Source organism: Orbicella franksi, chromosome 2, assembly GCF_964199315.1.
Source record: "Orbicella franksi chromosome 2, jaOrbFran1.1, whole genome shotgun sequence".
Classification (NCBI taxonomy): domain Eukaryota; kingdom Metazoa; phylum Cnidaria; class Anthozoa; order Scleractinia; family Merulinidae; genus Orbicella; species Orbicella franksi.
This window is the reverse complement of record NC_138146.1, coordinates 11,237,261-11,253,341: the sequence shown is the minus strand read 5'-3', so window position 1 is coordinate 11,253,341 and position 16,081 is coordinate 11,237,261. Positions and strand designations below refer to the sequence as shown.

The following is a 16,081-nucleotide window of genomic DNA, read 5'->3' as shown; positions in this document are numbered from 1 at the left end:
TGCCCACAGGCCTCCCAAGCTCAAAATACGTGGTGTATGTGACAACTTGTGTATAGAGAGAATTGTATGGGAAAATCACCAATCGTAAAAAAACTTTGTGTAAATAACTATCTCATTTGAAATAAAGTTCCTACCTCAAATGTGTCGTGTACCTGTCTCTTGTGCTGATTTTAAAGCCATTCTGATGCCGTTTAGTGGAGTTATTTGAAACCGTTGTCTCTCCTAAAAGAATGGAAAGGCAGACCAATCAATTGATCGCTGGCCAAACGTCACTCCACAAATCGCTCTCTCTTCAAAAGGAGAAAAGTCCCGAATCGCAATAAAACTAACAGTTCCATAAAGCCCAATAAATTTCACTCCACATATGTGTGCTTCAGCGGTCAAAAGACTCGTGAAGAACGAAAAATTTGGCTTACAGTTAGCCCCTTCGGCTTTCCTGATGTGCTTGTACGCAGGTCCATGCCAACGGCCGTTATGCAAAGGTCAAGCAGCTGGTTTCATCCTCAACTCTGATTAGTCCATTTGAACCAAGTCATGCACTGACAACACGACCCTCGTGAACCCCCGTGTGTCAGCGCATGACTTGGTTTAAATGGACCAATCAGAATTGAGGATGAAACCAGCTACTTGACCTTTACGTAACGGCTGTTGGCACCTAACTTTACGCCAAATTTTTCGTTCTTCACAAGTCTTTCGACCGCCGAAACACACGTATGTGAAGTGAAATTTATTGGGTTTTATAGAACTGCTGGTTTTATTGCGATTTGGGACTTTTGCTTTTGAGGAGAAACCAATTTGTGGAGTGACGTCTGGTCAGATGGAGTGGTCTGCCTCTCCATTCTTTTAGAAGGAGAGACAACGGTTTCGAATAACTTCACTAAACGGCGTCAGAATGGCTTTAAAATCAGCACAAGAAACAATTACGCACCACATTTGAGGAAGAAAACTTCATTTCAAATGAGATAATTATTTACACAATTTTTTTTACGATCGGTGATTTTCCTATACAATATTCTATGTACACAAGCTGTCACATACAACACGTATTTTGAGCTTGGGAAGCCTGTAACTTGCCCAGAATGAAAATCTACTAGTCCGGGGAAATGGAACAGCACCTTACCCAAGCCCCGACTTCAAGTTTATTCAAGGCCCAACATTGGAACAAAAAATATCTCAGTTCATCCTTTAATACTAATGCCATCAAACATGCCCCATGAGATGAACACAGACAAAGGTCAGATCCAGCCACATAAAAATGTACTCTCAAACAACTCTTATTTACCTAAATGCTCCAAAATAGTTTACTCGGGCTTGGTATCGCAATGTCAAATCATATTCTTCAAGTATTGAACACAATAAAAACAAATTAAAGAATCAGGATATTTAAAACAGGAGTTAGACTTATTTCCTAGTAGTAATCGTAGAATAAAGAGTGCATTCGAGTTTTGGTAGGCTTGGTATGTTTAAAAAACAAAAATTCTAGGGACAGCATTTTGTGCCTGAGCTCTTAGGTAGGCATGAAATTGGTCTTCCTTCAGCAGGGGCAGAAACAAATGAATTGATTGCAAAGCATGTGCATACGAGAGGGTTTGTTCTCGTTTATACATGTATTGTGTAATATTAGTTACGACCGGTCAGTAAAAAACATGGACCGCAGTCAGGAGGCTGCATTTAGTCCGCAGTCCCAATTTTATACCCGAGTCCGCGCGCGTTTTATGCCCAGTCCATAATACTTAGTCCGCGTTTTATACCTAAGTCTGATTTTTATACCCAGTCTGTAGTCCGTAGTCTGCAGTCCGCAGTCCACAGTCTGCATCTGCAGTCCGCAGTCCCCAGTGCATATTTTATACTGTCCGTGTAAATCTACACCAAACATGTTTGTTCCGTTGGTATGAGAGGTGCTTTTAGAACCAAAACTAGGACAATTATTTTGTTTACGAACACAACTTTGAATTGCCTTGGCTTTGGGGTAACGGCTACAGGGCATTTTCACTTCCGAAACAATGAAACAGAGAACATGTTGGTGTACCAAAGCAACCCTGTGGGAGTTGAACTCTTTTCCTATGTAAACACTTTCGTTGGGTTTAGGTTACATAGTTTGTGCACAGAAATCTAGGCCAGCAAAGTGAAAATCATTTCCTTCTGTTATGAAGAGCAGACGTGAATATTTAAGTCTCTGGAAACCTCTGGAATGTCAAGTCACCCAATGTTTGTGCTAGAACTTTCTACTGTCACGCTATGGAACAGTTTAGAACATTTTAAGTGGCAGTCTCTCTAAAAGTGGTCCACTGCATTTCTGGTCGGAAAAAAGTTTTCCGTCAAACTTTTCTCAAAGAACTATCTTGGGTCATAAGTAAATGCAAAGACTTTAGTTTTTGCAAATACGTCAAAATAATTTTTTTTAGAGCTCAAAACAATCATAGCTGGAAAACGCCTAAATTTGAGCGTTCCAAGGACGGAAAATTGCCTAACTTGACGAGCTCGCTGCTCAAAGACCACCAAACGTAACAAAAAATTGTTATTATCCCTACATTAAGTGATTCTTCAAGGGTAAGAAATGCACGTTACTTTTTATATATTTTGTTTTGGGGGATCCTGAAAATTTATCTTTTACCACCCGTTTTATCACTTTCTGAAAACCTGCGAGAGTAGCTTGTCTTCGCTGACGTTTATTTCCCAAGTCCATACCTGGCTGCTCAAAAATCCTACTGAATTCTGCCAAACAAGGGTTAGGAAGCATAGAAATATAAAAATACCTTGCGCTTTTTATCTTCCTTTCCCACAGCGACTTCGAACTTTCTGTGTTTTGTGCGATTCTCACACTTCATTATGCAAATTAGGTTGTCACGCTAATTCAGATTGTTTTCATTTAAAACGCTCTCACATTGTTTTAATTAATCATGCCACGTTTAAGATACAGGGATCCGACAAAAACTAAAACTCAGAAACGGTTTCAATCGGTAGCATTGCTGAATTATTAGCAGTGATCTCCAGACGCTTTGTGGAAAAGTCAGGAAAACGTGGCCAGAATATTTGCAAATTTAGTCACGGTCCATTACTTCTACTAGTCCTGTTTATAGACCGGTCAGTTTGCAAACCTTTTCTAGTGTTTTGATTCTTTCTTTCCATTTTCTACTGATGTTTCTAAAGTGAAACATACTATTTAGCCGATGTTAAAACTTGAAAATTGATATCAAATCTTGACAGAATGCTGTAATTGAAATCGACAACATCGTGACCTTCGTAATCTCAGCTGCGTTGCACAAGCCACAAAGATTTTACCTCCTTATCTGCTGCAAACACTGCAAAGTCAACCAACGTGTACAGGTTCGTACAGTGTGTATTCGCTTTAGCAATACTCATTATCTTACACTGAAACCTTGCTTGCCCTTTGGTTATAATGGAATTGCAATGCATTTGGAAAACACTTCAAAATGAGCATCGACTTGGTGGACAATTATTGTTCTCCTAACTAAGTAAGTACTTTTTTATTTAATAACGTTTTCGTAACCAAATCACTCAGATGATTCTCATATGTTTCACTATACTCCAGAAGAGCGAGAATCAGGATGATCAAAAAGTCAACACAGGGATGAGGATGGGCTGTGTTGTGGCGAGGGCCGGTCCTGACCTAACAGCTATATGAACTCGGATCCCTCTCAGGGCAGCTAATTTAACCTTTTCTCTATGGAGCAGTGCCCCTATTACCTCTGAAACTGCTTTCAATACATTACAGCCGGATAAAACACCAGATGACCCTAAAGGGTCTTAGCTGTCGTAAAATCCATTTCAAACGCTTTCTTGAGAAATGACGTTAAATGTCGTTTTGATGATATGCATATAACATAACATATAAGATATAACATATAACATATTTTATCAATCTCGTTCCCAGAGTCTTCGTTCCCCTTGACCAGCGGTCGGAAAACGAGAGCTCTGGGGGCAACCATTTTGAAATAACCGAATTCTGATGGTTCTGCCTATCCGGTTTTACTGCGCAGTCTGCATCTATGGCGCATGCCTGAAATGGTTGCTCCCAGAGCTCTTGTTTTCTGACCGCTGGTCAAGGGGAACGAAGACTCTGGGAACAAGATTGATATTTTATATGAAGTCACAAGTTTGGAGCATGGGCATGACCAGGACATTTTTCTGTCATGTTACAATTTTATACATTGGCAAAGTAACCAAAATCGCTCCCATTTCTCGAAGGTCCCGAAAAGTTTTCGCACCTGAAAAGCGGTAGCATAATCTCAAACCTTATGACTATAGAGCTGTTTTTTTTCACATATTCTTAATATGAACAAAGGTTCCCTTCATATAAGAAGTTTAAGGGGCGTATACACCTCTCTGTCTTTAAATACTGATTAACTAAAAATGGCTTTCCGGGTCCCCAAAGTTTCCGGTGCGTTTGAGAAAAAGGCCCCTGTGCCGTTGCTCGCAAGGAATATGGTCTAAACGCTTACAGGTACCACTAATACCTAGTCTCGTCCCCAGATCAGCTGCATACTATTTTTAAATAACAGTGTCTTTGACTGTCATTACTGTTGGGTGTTACAACTACATTCTGAAACCATTTCCTTCACTTTTGTAACAAGAACTGCCTTGGTATCTCTAAATTGAAATGGGAGGTCAAAATGTGTACAGATCTCTCTAAGCATCTTGGCCTTTAAAGTTGGTAGCTTCGCCTCTCTTGCAAACATGCACAGATCGTAAATATCGTACAAGATTGGGTGGGTCAAACCTACTTTCCCCACTACAGCTTCCCTTCCCTTCCCTTCAAATGCTCCCCGTCTACACTAACTTGCAAGCGTACTCCTCTGCTATATCGTCGTCCTCCTCTGTGTCTGTATCTAGCTCACCTCCACTCATCGACTCTATTCGCTTCTGACTTCCCTGTTTTATGCTTGCAGACAATCTCGAAAAGAAACCTTGAATTTAACACTTCGAGAGCCACTCCGTTCTATCAAACATTCTCTCTCCGTCTACTATGGAGCAGTCTGCATATCCTTCGCAACTTGGGCTGGATCTTCTTTCTTACCAGTGTCTTGCCCGATGTTAAACTTCTGTATCAGATACTGCCTAACCTTTTGAGAAAATCTCACACTTGCGTGTTCCTTTTGAAGTACCCATCTGATTTGCAGTCGTGAGGTACTTTTCAGGGATTCTGCCTCCGCCGTTGTTGCTCCGCTTGAACTTTCACTTTGCAAAGTCAATGTCTGGAAGAAAAACTATCCCATATAAGAATCTAAAACTGAGGTAAACTATTTTGCAAAGGAAATCAATGAAATGTTTTAACGCCTGTGTTATGTAACAAAAGGTGTGTAAGAAAGTTACAATTTGTTGTACGCACCTGAACCGACTTGAACAAGAACACCATACATTTGATGGCTTTAGCCATTTCAAGATCCACTGAATATCGGCTCTTTGCCCCTTTCTGGCTCCTACCAGGACGCCCTTGATGTGCTGGATACTGACAGGCTTTTCTGGGTTGCCAGAACTTCCGATACGTGTGCCTGTGCTTGGCGCATATGGACATTTGCGTGACAAGCGACTCGTCTAAATAAAAAAGGCCAGCCCTCGCCAAGATAAGCTGTCCCTCCGTCATGGTCTCTCATAACAAATGGATGGAAGCAAGCTGACTTTCTATGGAGTCATTGCGTTGAAGTCAGCTAATGATACCCGATGTTACTATTGAACCCCACAAAGGTCTGTACACGTGCGCGATAAAAAGCAGACACGGTGGTAAAATTTAATCATGTTAGCTAGGCTTTAGCCAAAACTAACACTACACAACTAGCACTGAAATTTCTTGCCAAAAATGCTCCTAAAATTAAATTACAAAATTGATACTAAACGAGGCCACCAAAATTAGTTATAAAATTGCCTATTCCTGTTGTTGGGCGGTCACTTCAACGGTAATTAAAAAAGCCAAGATTGATTTTTTGATATTAATTCTTGCCACGCAAACTATTTCAAGTTACTAAATATCTAACTTCGCTCATAAATGATACAGATATATTAATCCACGAAAACCTGCAAAGCTTAACCATGTCGCCCTTCAACTTTCAGTTGCCGAATGGAAGATAATAAACAGAATAGAAGCTAATTGAATTAAATGCATTGATCACAAATTGACGATTTCAGTGTTCATTGTAGAAGCCTTTCACACATATTAAAAGCTGAATTTTACACCAGTTTAAGAATTAGAACCCTAAGTGCATGCAAATATTGAATTACACATATCTCTTTTTTAAATCGTCAATAGAAGAAAAGCTAGATTCAAAAACATGAAAAAGTTTCCCGATTATGTAGACCAAGTTTTACAGGCAACCAAATTTGCATAATAATTTGGAGCCGCCACATCATTTCCCAGCGATTTCCTCACGGCACGGAACAAGGGAACAAATAAGTCACCACTTTCAGCTACTTAAGCCGTTAGTAATTTTTATTTTTGTGTGATCGTTTTTATTTTAGACTTAAGGCGAAATGTAACAATGTTAAAGCGTTTTGAATGTGAACTTGCGTGACAACCTAATTTGCATAATGAACTGTGAGATTCGCACAAAGCACAGAAAGTTCGAAGTCGCTGTGGGAAAGGAAGATAAAAAGCGCAAGGCATTTTTATATTTCTATGCTTCCTAACCCTTTTATTGCAGAATTCAGTTGGAGTTTTGAGCAGCTGGGTCTGGACTTGGGAAATAAACGCCAGCGAAGACAAGCTACTTTCGCAGGTTTTCAGAAAGTGATAAAACGGGTGGTAAAAGATAAATTTTCAGAATCCTCCAAAATAAAATATATCAAAAGTAACGTGCATTTCTTACGCTTGAAGGATCACTTAATGTAGGGATAATAACAATTTCTTGTTACGTTTGACGGTCTTTGAGCAGCGAGCTCATCAATTTAGGAAATTTTCCGTCCTTGGAACGCTCAAATTTAGGCGTTTTCCGGCTATGATTGTTTTAAGCTCTAAAAAAATTATTTTGACATATTTGCAAAAACTAAAGTCTTTGCATTTACTTATGACCCAAGATAGTTCACTGAGAAAAAGTTTGAGGGAAAACTTTTTGCAGACCCCAAATGCAGTGGACCGCTTTTAGAGAGACTTAACGAATGATGTAATTGTAATGTAATGCTACATAAATAGAAGCTCCAAGAATGTTCTAGAATGTTAGATAAAAGTATATAAAGAATCAGCTAGGTAGTGCAGGTTGTTCCATTAGTTCTCGGCAGAGACCGAGAGAAGAAGCTATACAGTCTCATTAGTTCTCGGCAGAAACCGAGTTGGAAGCTACAGTCCCGTTGTTGTTCTCGGCAGAGACCGAGTGGAAAAGCTATAGAGTGTTATTGCTGTTGTAAAAGCTATTGAGGAACTGTGTTTAAGGTCAAGTGGACCGTAAGGAGATTTCTTTGGAGACACCGAGATTTGTTGTGAGTTCGTGTCAGTGGTGACTAAAGTTTAGCAGTAGGCTTAACTTAGTTTAGTAGTAGATTGTATTGTTCAGAAATCGCTCCTTTGTAGCTAAGATTATATTACGTATTGCTAAATAAATAAGTTGGGTTCGTAGAAGAGTTTCATAGTATATCTTTCTGGCGGTCAAGTGATACCGTAACACTTCTTTGATTTATTCAGCAGAAAGCAGCATTGGTTTCGGTCGAGAAGAGGATAGACAACATGCAGTCAAACTACAGCTTTCTGTTCGTACAAAAAGTCGTACACACTTCGTGAAGACATGTCTGCAAGGTTTTTAAATGCCATTAACACTGACTTCAAACTTTAAATAAACAATTTATCCGCTACAGTCTTCAATAAGCTACCTCGAAAAGTCTTACAAATTTCATGAAGACATGTCTACAAGGTTTTTAAATGCCATTAACACTGACTTCAAACTTTACATAAACAACTTCAGTATCCACTACAGTCCACAATAAGCTTCCTTGACACTCGAAAGTCCACAGTATTGCACAACACTTGAAAGAAAGCACATGGACGCACATGGACGAACATGGACATGACATGAACTTTGCTAATATGGCTAGCTTTCAAGCTAAGAATTCATGGACCGATCCATTGCAGAAAGACTTAACATCTTTGTATGTGAGATGAGCATATAAGGTAAAAACACCTTTACTGTTCTTTTACAGTGATATCTTAGATTGATAACTCATTGACTGTATACATTACCAATCTGCACAGCACACAGGCAGTCACCAGTCACCAGTCACCCATACTTACAGCATAATTTTAGTTCAATTTTTGGCCCAATTTTAGGCCCTGTTTAGCTCCATCGGATTCATATTCCCTTTTTGGCTCTACAGCTGAGAATGAGGCTCAGGAATTTAAGTTTTGGTGAGTTTACTTTTGGTTCATTTTGGGCTGTAATTTTTAAGCCCCAGTTTTGGTTCATTGTGGCCTGATTTTGGTTGGAAAAATATGGCCCGAATTTGCTTTGTTTCACAATGTTAATTTATGTACTGGCAATAAGTACCGATGAAATGAAAAGCATTACAGTACCGCTCAGAGATACGCAAACCATCAAATGCACTTAAATCTCGATGACAAGAAGTCAAGGCATTGGTGCATTTTCACCAAAGCATTTGGAAACTCGTTCTTCATCAACATGTTTTGCTTTCGTTATTCATATTGTCACCTCCGATTTGTATTCCTAAGTGCACTTTCTCAACCGAGTGAAAGGCTGCTTCAAACTGAATTGAAGATGGATTCAATTATAAAATTTTGCTTTGTTTGAAATGTGAATTCATTTATATCTTACCTCCTATTCCTCCAAATCAAGGAAAAATTAAATACTGCAACAAATAGACAACATGCCAACTTGCCAAAAGGGTAACAAAGGTTTTCTGCATGATGCGTGATCGCCCAAAAATTAGCTGCATGACCCATGATTGAGACCAAATTAGCCAAGTGACGCGGGACAGGACATTGTAACATGATGCGTGATTTGCTATTTTACAAGCACATGATGCGTGATTTACCAATTACATTTCCATGATAAGTGAACGTTCTTTAAACTAGAAGGATACGATAATTCATTCAAAGTAAATAGTAAATAGAGTTTTAAAAAAAGACCAATAAATTGTGGCAGACGTGACACCATTTTTGTCTTTTTCTTGAGCTCTGACGTCTTTGATCTTCGTGGATCTACACTATACTATAGATACAAACAATTGAAAGGCCATGTGAACGTCCCCTGGATTTTTGCCCATTTTTGAAAGTGCTCAAAACTAGCTGAATTTTGGCATGTGGGCTTCATTTCACCTGAGAAACATTGCTCTGAAGTTTTTTTCACTGAGTTGCTCTTCGTTCTCGAGAAATAACATATGCAAAAAAGGCACACAGGTTGGAAAAACCGAGTGGTTTACTGCATACGCAATATCTTGAGAACGAAGCAAACTTTAGAGTGAAAACTACGGGACATTGCTTAACATACCTGAACAAAACTGCATGCAAAATTTAGAGCGTTTTCGACAAAGTTCAGTTTTGATTAAAATACCTGACGACCTTTTCCCGCCAAGTCTTTCAAATAAATGAAGTCGGGCCTTTGTTATGATAAACAGAGCCGATCCTTTGTTATAATAGCCAAGCCAAGCCAAGCCTTTGTTACATGTATAAGTCGAAGTCTCGCCTCGGTTTATTACAACAAAGGATCGGCCCACCACGACCACAAGGACTTTGATTTTACTTAGAAACCAGCAAAATGTCAATTTCACGCAACTTATATAAGTTCAAATTTGTTGATTTCAGGTCAAAAGTGGTTAAAGTGTTGACTCATGTTAACGCGCGACAGCAAGGATGTTGATTTCTCTTAGCAAGGAGCAAAATGTCAATTTCACGCAACGTAAAAGCTCAAAAATGTCAATTTTACGTCAAAAAAGGTTTAAATGTTGATTTCACGTTAATCCGTGAAGGGAAGGTTGTTGATTTCACTTAGAAAAAAGCAAAATGTTAATTTCACGCAACGTATAAACTCAAAAAAGTTGATTTCGGGTCTAAATAGAAAAAAACGCTGATTTCACGTTAACGCGTGACGGCAAGGATGTCGATTTCACTTAGAAAACAGCAACATGTTAATTTCACGCAACGTACAAGCTCAAAAATGTCGATTTCAGGTCTAAATAGGTAAAAATGCTGATTTCACGTTAATGCATGACGGCAAGGATGTTGATTTCACTTAGAAAACAGCAACATGTTAATTTCACGCAATGTACAAGCTCAAAAATGTTGATCTCAGGTCTAAATAGGTAAAAATGCTGATTTCACGTTAATACGTGATGGCAAGGATGTTAATTTCACTTAGAAAACAGCAAAATGTTAATCTCACAAAGCTCAAAAATGTTGATTTCAGGTCTAAATAGGTAAAAGTGCTGATTTCACGTTAACGCGTGACGGAAAGGATGCTGATTTCACTTAGAAAACAGCAAAATGTTAATTTCACGCAACATATAAGCTAAAAATTGTTAATTTCAGGTCTAAATAGGTAAAAATGCTGATTTCATGTTAACGCGTGACGGCAAGGATGTTGATTTCACTTAGAAAACAGAAAAATGTTAATTTAACGCAACGCATAAGCTCAAAAATGTTGATTTCAGGTCTAAATAGGTAAAAATGTTGATTTCATGTAACGCGTGACGGAAAGGATGTTGATTTCACTTAGAAAACAGCAAATTGTTAATTTCACACAACGTATAAGCTCAAAAATGTTGATTTCATGTCTAAATAGGTAAAATATGGCGGCCAGAAAATAGTGTTAACATCTGGAATTTACTTTGGTTATCTGGGACAATGATTATCTGCACTGAACAAATAAACATTAAATAAGCACTTTTCCAAATACAGCAACGTCTTAAATGTTTAAAAATCATGAGATAAATACATATTTTTCAACAAACGCGATTGTAGCTTTATGTCACTCACCGCCTAACAGATTAACAAATTAACCCTTCTGCGCAACGTACAGGTCTCCATACATCTGCATGTCCGCTGATCCCAGAAGTTCAAAACACTACAAATCATGCCGATATGAAATAAAATCAACGCAACCTGGATCACAGATCTATGTTACAATCGATCGCTACTTGTTGGCCATTATTATGTTTAAATGAAAAAAGCTGAAACAATCTAGTTACCAGTTCGAGAAACGCGAGCAGAACGTGATCGCAATGGATGCCGGGAAGGGTCTTTACACCTCGTGCGCGGGAAAACATGGCGGTCGATACAAGACAAATTTTATAAGTCTAAAACCAGTTCTTGCTTTCCAAACTTTGACACTAGCAACGCTTGGCAAATGAGCCACAACTCACGAGAGGGTATTTTTCTTGGGCAAGAACTGCTCTTGGACTTTGCTGCCTGGCTCGATCTGACTTCGAACGCAGATAACACGATTACGGTATATCAGCTGCCTTCGAAGTTTCAGAACACATTTTGATTCTTTAAAACGTGCTGATGACTTACGGGTTTATCGAGGCTTTATGATGCCTCTCAACCACCAGGCAGGCATACAAGGTACTTTAACACAATGCTTAAGATATTAGTTGACAGAGCCCTAATGCGGCACATCTCTTTTTTGTTCGATGGTATTTCGTTTGACGCTCGATCGATTCACGTGTTGTGTTCACGTCACAATAACCGATGTAAACAATCTGTTCCCAGATTTCCGCTCTATATACTATTTTCCTTTAACTTTAAGACAGCTAAAATTCAGTGGAATACACTATAAACAATCTGCCTGTTTGCTGTTCAACAAAATAATAAGGTTTCTTTTGTTTTTTGTTCAACAAAAGATCTCCAAAAGATGCCACTTGGAAAACTGAGTTTTTTGCATACGTTATTTCGTGAGAACAAAGAGCGCCCCAGCCTAAAAAACTTCAGAGCAATGTTTCTCAGGTAAAACGAAGCCTACATGCCAAAATTCAGCTATTTTTGAGCACTTTCAAAATGGCCAAAAAATCTAGGGGACATTCTTGCACGCGGCCTTTCATATCTCCCTCAGAGCTTTATTATCTAGCTCTCTGCATGCATTGCAGGCCTATGATGAGGGAGCATAATTATTTCGTGCAATTTAGCGAGTCCCAACTGGACTGAAAATCGACCATTTTCATTCAATTCGCATTTCGCAACTATTGAGCGCAGAAAAGTTGTAATACAACCAGCTTATTGCAGAACTATTCCTTGTCTAACAAAGGACGATTTCAAGAATGTTGGATTAATCTAATTATTTAGCAGTAAACAAAACCAGAGTGTTCTCCAATATTGAGTTAGTCAGTCGGTGAAAGGAATTGTCATTTTGACCATGTGCCATGTCTCGGAATTCCAAAAGATTTTAAATCCTAACTATACTAGGATAGGTCTTTCAATATATGTAAAGTTCAGTTTGGGAAAATGATTAGGCACTCGTCAAAAAATTATTCAAATCATACACAAAAAAATTAAAATCACGCCAGCAGTGGAATGTGTGACCAAAAGTACTACCATTGTTTTTGTCATTAAAACACTTCAATTCGAAATATCACAAGAATATCAGCTCGACTTAAGCATAAACCAACATATATATGTTTACCTTAGCTGACTGACAAACTCAACGTTGGAGAACACTTTGGTTTTCTTTACCGCTAAATAGTTAGATCAATCCAATATTCTTGAGACTGGGCTTTTTTGGTCAAAGGAATAGTTCTGCATTAAGTTGGTTGTATTACAACTTTTCTGTGCTCAATAGTTGCGAAATGCGAATCGAATGAAAATGGTCAATTTTCAGCCCAGTTAGAACTCGTTAGATTGATGTCTGGACGTGAAACCGATAATGTCCTTTTACTCAGAAATACCAAGACATTTGAAGAAAAAACTACATAGCGTTTCTACTTTTACTGAGGCCTACTTATATGCAACAGTAGGGCAAATTCTATTTTCCAAGCCTTACCGAACTATTTTTGATCCTTGTGTACATTTGCTCTTAAAGGGTTAACAATTGAAAGTGCTCTTGTCTTAGTTTGTAATACTGGAAGTCTTACATACACTGTACTTGTATTAACTCATACTAATGGTCGTCAACAATTACCTAATATCAACTATTGCATCATCATTAATTAGTGCACAGGTACAGACGCTAAACAAATAACTAGATCATCATGGAAATGAAAGGCTCAAACTATTGTGAAGCCCCATACTTCTTTATTTGAAATTAAATTTGCAAATTCCTCTTGTCATGTGACGTAGTCATATTCCAAAATTAGAAATTACTTTTCCTTCCGACGTTTTAGTTTCATCAGATTAAAGACCCTATTAGTCCATGGGCCAGGACCCCAAAAAATAGCATTTCGGTACCACTCAGGGGGAGTAATGCCACCATATATTTTTGAAAACTGCAATTACTCTAGTTTCATATTATGTACGATAGCAATGCTAAATGAGTAGCTTAACAGGATTTATCACGTGACAAAGTGACGTCACTCATTTCTACAGAATCATCAGGATACAAGCAATGACTGCTTAAGTAGTACCGGTATTTCCATGCTCAATAACCATACGTAAAGGGTACTCTATATGTGCAATGATGGAAATTTCTGCCAGATGAGTTTTTAAACCACTTAGTTAAAACTTACATGAGCTTTAAGGATTTTGTTTCCATGGCAATGCTGAAAAATATTTAAATTTTAACCAAAGAACTTTTAAGTATTTTTTTTTAATGCGTTGATCTCACAACTAATGATTTGGTGAGATGCAATTGCTATCAAGACAGTAGTTCTCAATTAATACCTGTCGGCCATCTTGGATCCGCCATCTTGGATCCACCATCTTCGCTGTTAAAAAACTATTATTCTAAAGCAGAATGTGGCAAAAGTGTTTAAAAATTGAAAGCATTTTCCCTTTTGATTCAAAGCACTCATTATGCAATTAAAAAGACTTTTGAAAAGCTCCCTTATGTTGAAGAAGCCCAAAAATTTATAAGAAATTGAGAAATATTGCCATAAAAAGAAAGCATAATTTACGAGGAGGAGTAATGGTTTCACAATTTCCTCAACACTATCTTGTTAATCTAGCTTAAAGGATTATTTATTATTATTTCTATTTAAAATGCCTTAATTTTCCTGATCCTTCTCGTCATCAGAGCATTGTTCATCAAGAATCTCCTCCTCCTCAGCACTATTAGGGAGTTTAAGAAAACCACGACGGCAACGAGAACGTCAACAAACAAAAGGTTTAATGAACAAAACAATTAGAGACCTTAAGCAAACCATGACGGCAACAGCAACAAGAACGTTACCAAACAAAAGATTTAAGGACCAGAACAATGGCTGTGGAAGTGCGTTATAAATCTTTGTACATTTCTTTGCCGTCCTCTTGAAAATAACAACGTGAAATGACTAGGTTCTGCGTATTTTGGAGAAAGCGAACAGCAGCAGCTAATGTTTCATATTTTAATTTGGAATTCAACACTGGCATTACACATTTAGCTTGAGTAAGTTCTGGGACAGATAGATGCAACGAACAAACCTATACTGCTGCGAAATTCGAAGGTAAAATATAAAATTATTTTTTACTGAACGTCGTCTCTGGCGTCGCAGTCGTCATTTCTTAAGGCCTCTATTGTTGCAGTCACGAAGGCGGCACATATCGGTGCATTTAAGGTCATTTGTAAGGCAGGTCGGCACGTGGACAGCTTGCATGATCTTGCATGATCTTGCACAAAAACAGGAGAGAAACTCAAGAAGAACTGCAGGGCAGGGTTTGCCATTCATCCATTGATGGATAAGTTGCAGTACTCCTCGACCCATCTTTGACCAACTGCATGGTGAAGAGACTTGAGGGCAGCTCTGTAAACTTCTCGAAATAGCTGTTTGCAATTGGTAGTTTGCTCTCAAGGAGTACATCCTTAAACAACAGAAACAATCTGCACAGGGAGGTAGCTGGTTCGAGTCAACTTTGCCTTGTTTGGCACAGAATATATGCTGCATGGAGAAACACTCTGGTACCTGCTTCCTCGTTCGTCGACCTTAGTTGTTCTCTTGCTGTTGATGTATCCTGTAGTCTGCCTTGAAGTTTCCAACTTTATGCCCGCTTTCTGAGCCTCTCTTCTCTCTCTTGTGGTTTTTATTGGCAAGTGATGATTTGCTGGTTCTCTTCAGCAATCCTGGCATCAGCCGAGTCAAGGACCCAAGGACAACTGAGGTCCGAGAGGGTGGTTCAGTACATCATTCATCTTCAACGTTCTGTTCTCCGTGGTAATGATCATTTGAGCAAACTGTACACAATCCGCTTTAATGATTACTTCCTTGCTTGACCCTGTTTGTCCTTTCATCTTCTTGTTTAACTGCCTGTCACGACAAAATGTCTTATAAACCTTCTCTCTGAAAGCCTCTGCGGAGGCATGCAGATCATTCTCTATCTCAGGAGTTGCGAGGTTGCCCGTAGATAGACAACTAGGTCTTGCCTTTCTCCCTTAAAGGGATTGATCCAGCTTCCTTCGAGCATCAACATCATCAGTTTCATGTCTCCTTCGTGTCGTGCGATCACCAGCGTTATATGGAGGTACAAGCAAGATTGCTGGAGGATCAATGTTTCTTTTCCTTGTCCTAGCTTGCTCAGCTCCAGGGGGCGGAAGGACGTTCCAGGACCAAAATGCCTGGCTTAGACAGCAATAACATTTACTCGATGAGATGTTCCTGCGCCATAAAGCGTCTCTTCTATTCTATCAATATTATCCCACGTGAGTGTTACTTGAATATTTTTCAGCAAAGGAACATCATTATCAGGCGTCAAGCCCATTTTTTGTTGACAAAGTGCTGTGTTTATTCCCTCAATTTGCGTGTAGGCAATCCCATGCATACATCAGCTTAACATCTGTATAAGTTCAACATTGCAGTTTGCAAAGTGTTTACTGCGTATGGTAATAGCGTTTGCTTGGAAGGTTTTCCTCCAGTTATCCCATATATATTGTCTTGCCCAAAAGAGTTGCCAACAAGGCACCGGTAGCGATGAGGATATTCCGTTGGGATTTCTGAGTTGCTAGTTAGACGAGTATATAAAAAGGCATCTAGTTCTGCTGGGAGATTGATTGCATTGTCACATAGT

General features: G+C 38.8%; 1 protein-coding gene across 6 annotated transcripts in view; it reads right to left on the bottom strand.

Annotated features, from left to right (window-relative positions):
• LOC145479955 (tudor domain-containing 6-like) overlaps nucleotides 1–16,081 on the bottom strand; it is a 129,938-nt gene that overhangs the window by 69,642 nt on the left and 44,215 nt on the right. Inside the window, exon 1 of one of the 6 annotated variants that reach the window (XM_081458434.1) lies at nucleotides 10,931–15,096. The exons of the other annotated variants lie outside the window; for them this stretch is intronic. The gene's annotated coding sequence lies outside the window, so the exon portion shown is untranslated. Of the gene's footprint in view, nucleotides 1–10,930; nucleotides 15,097–16,081 lie in introns of those variants that run through there. 6 annotated transcript variants of the gene reach the window in all.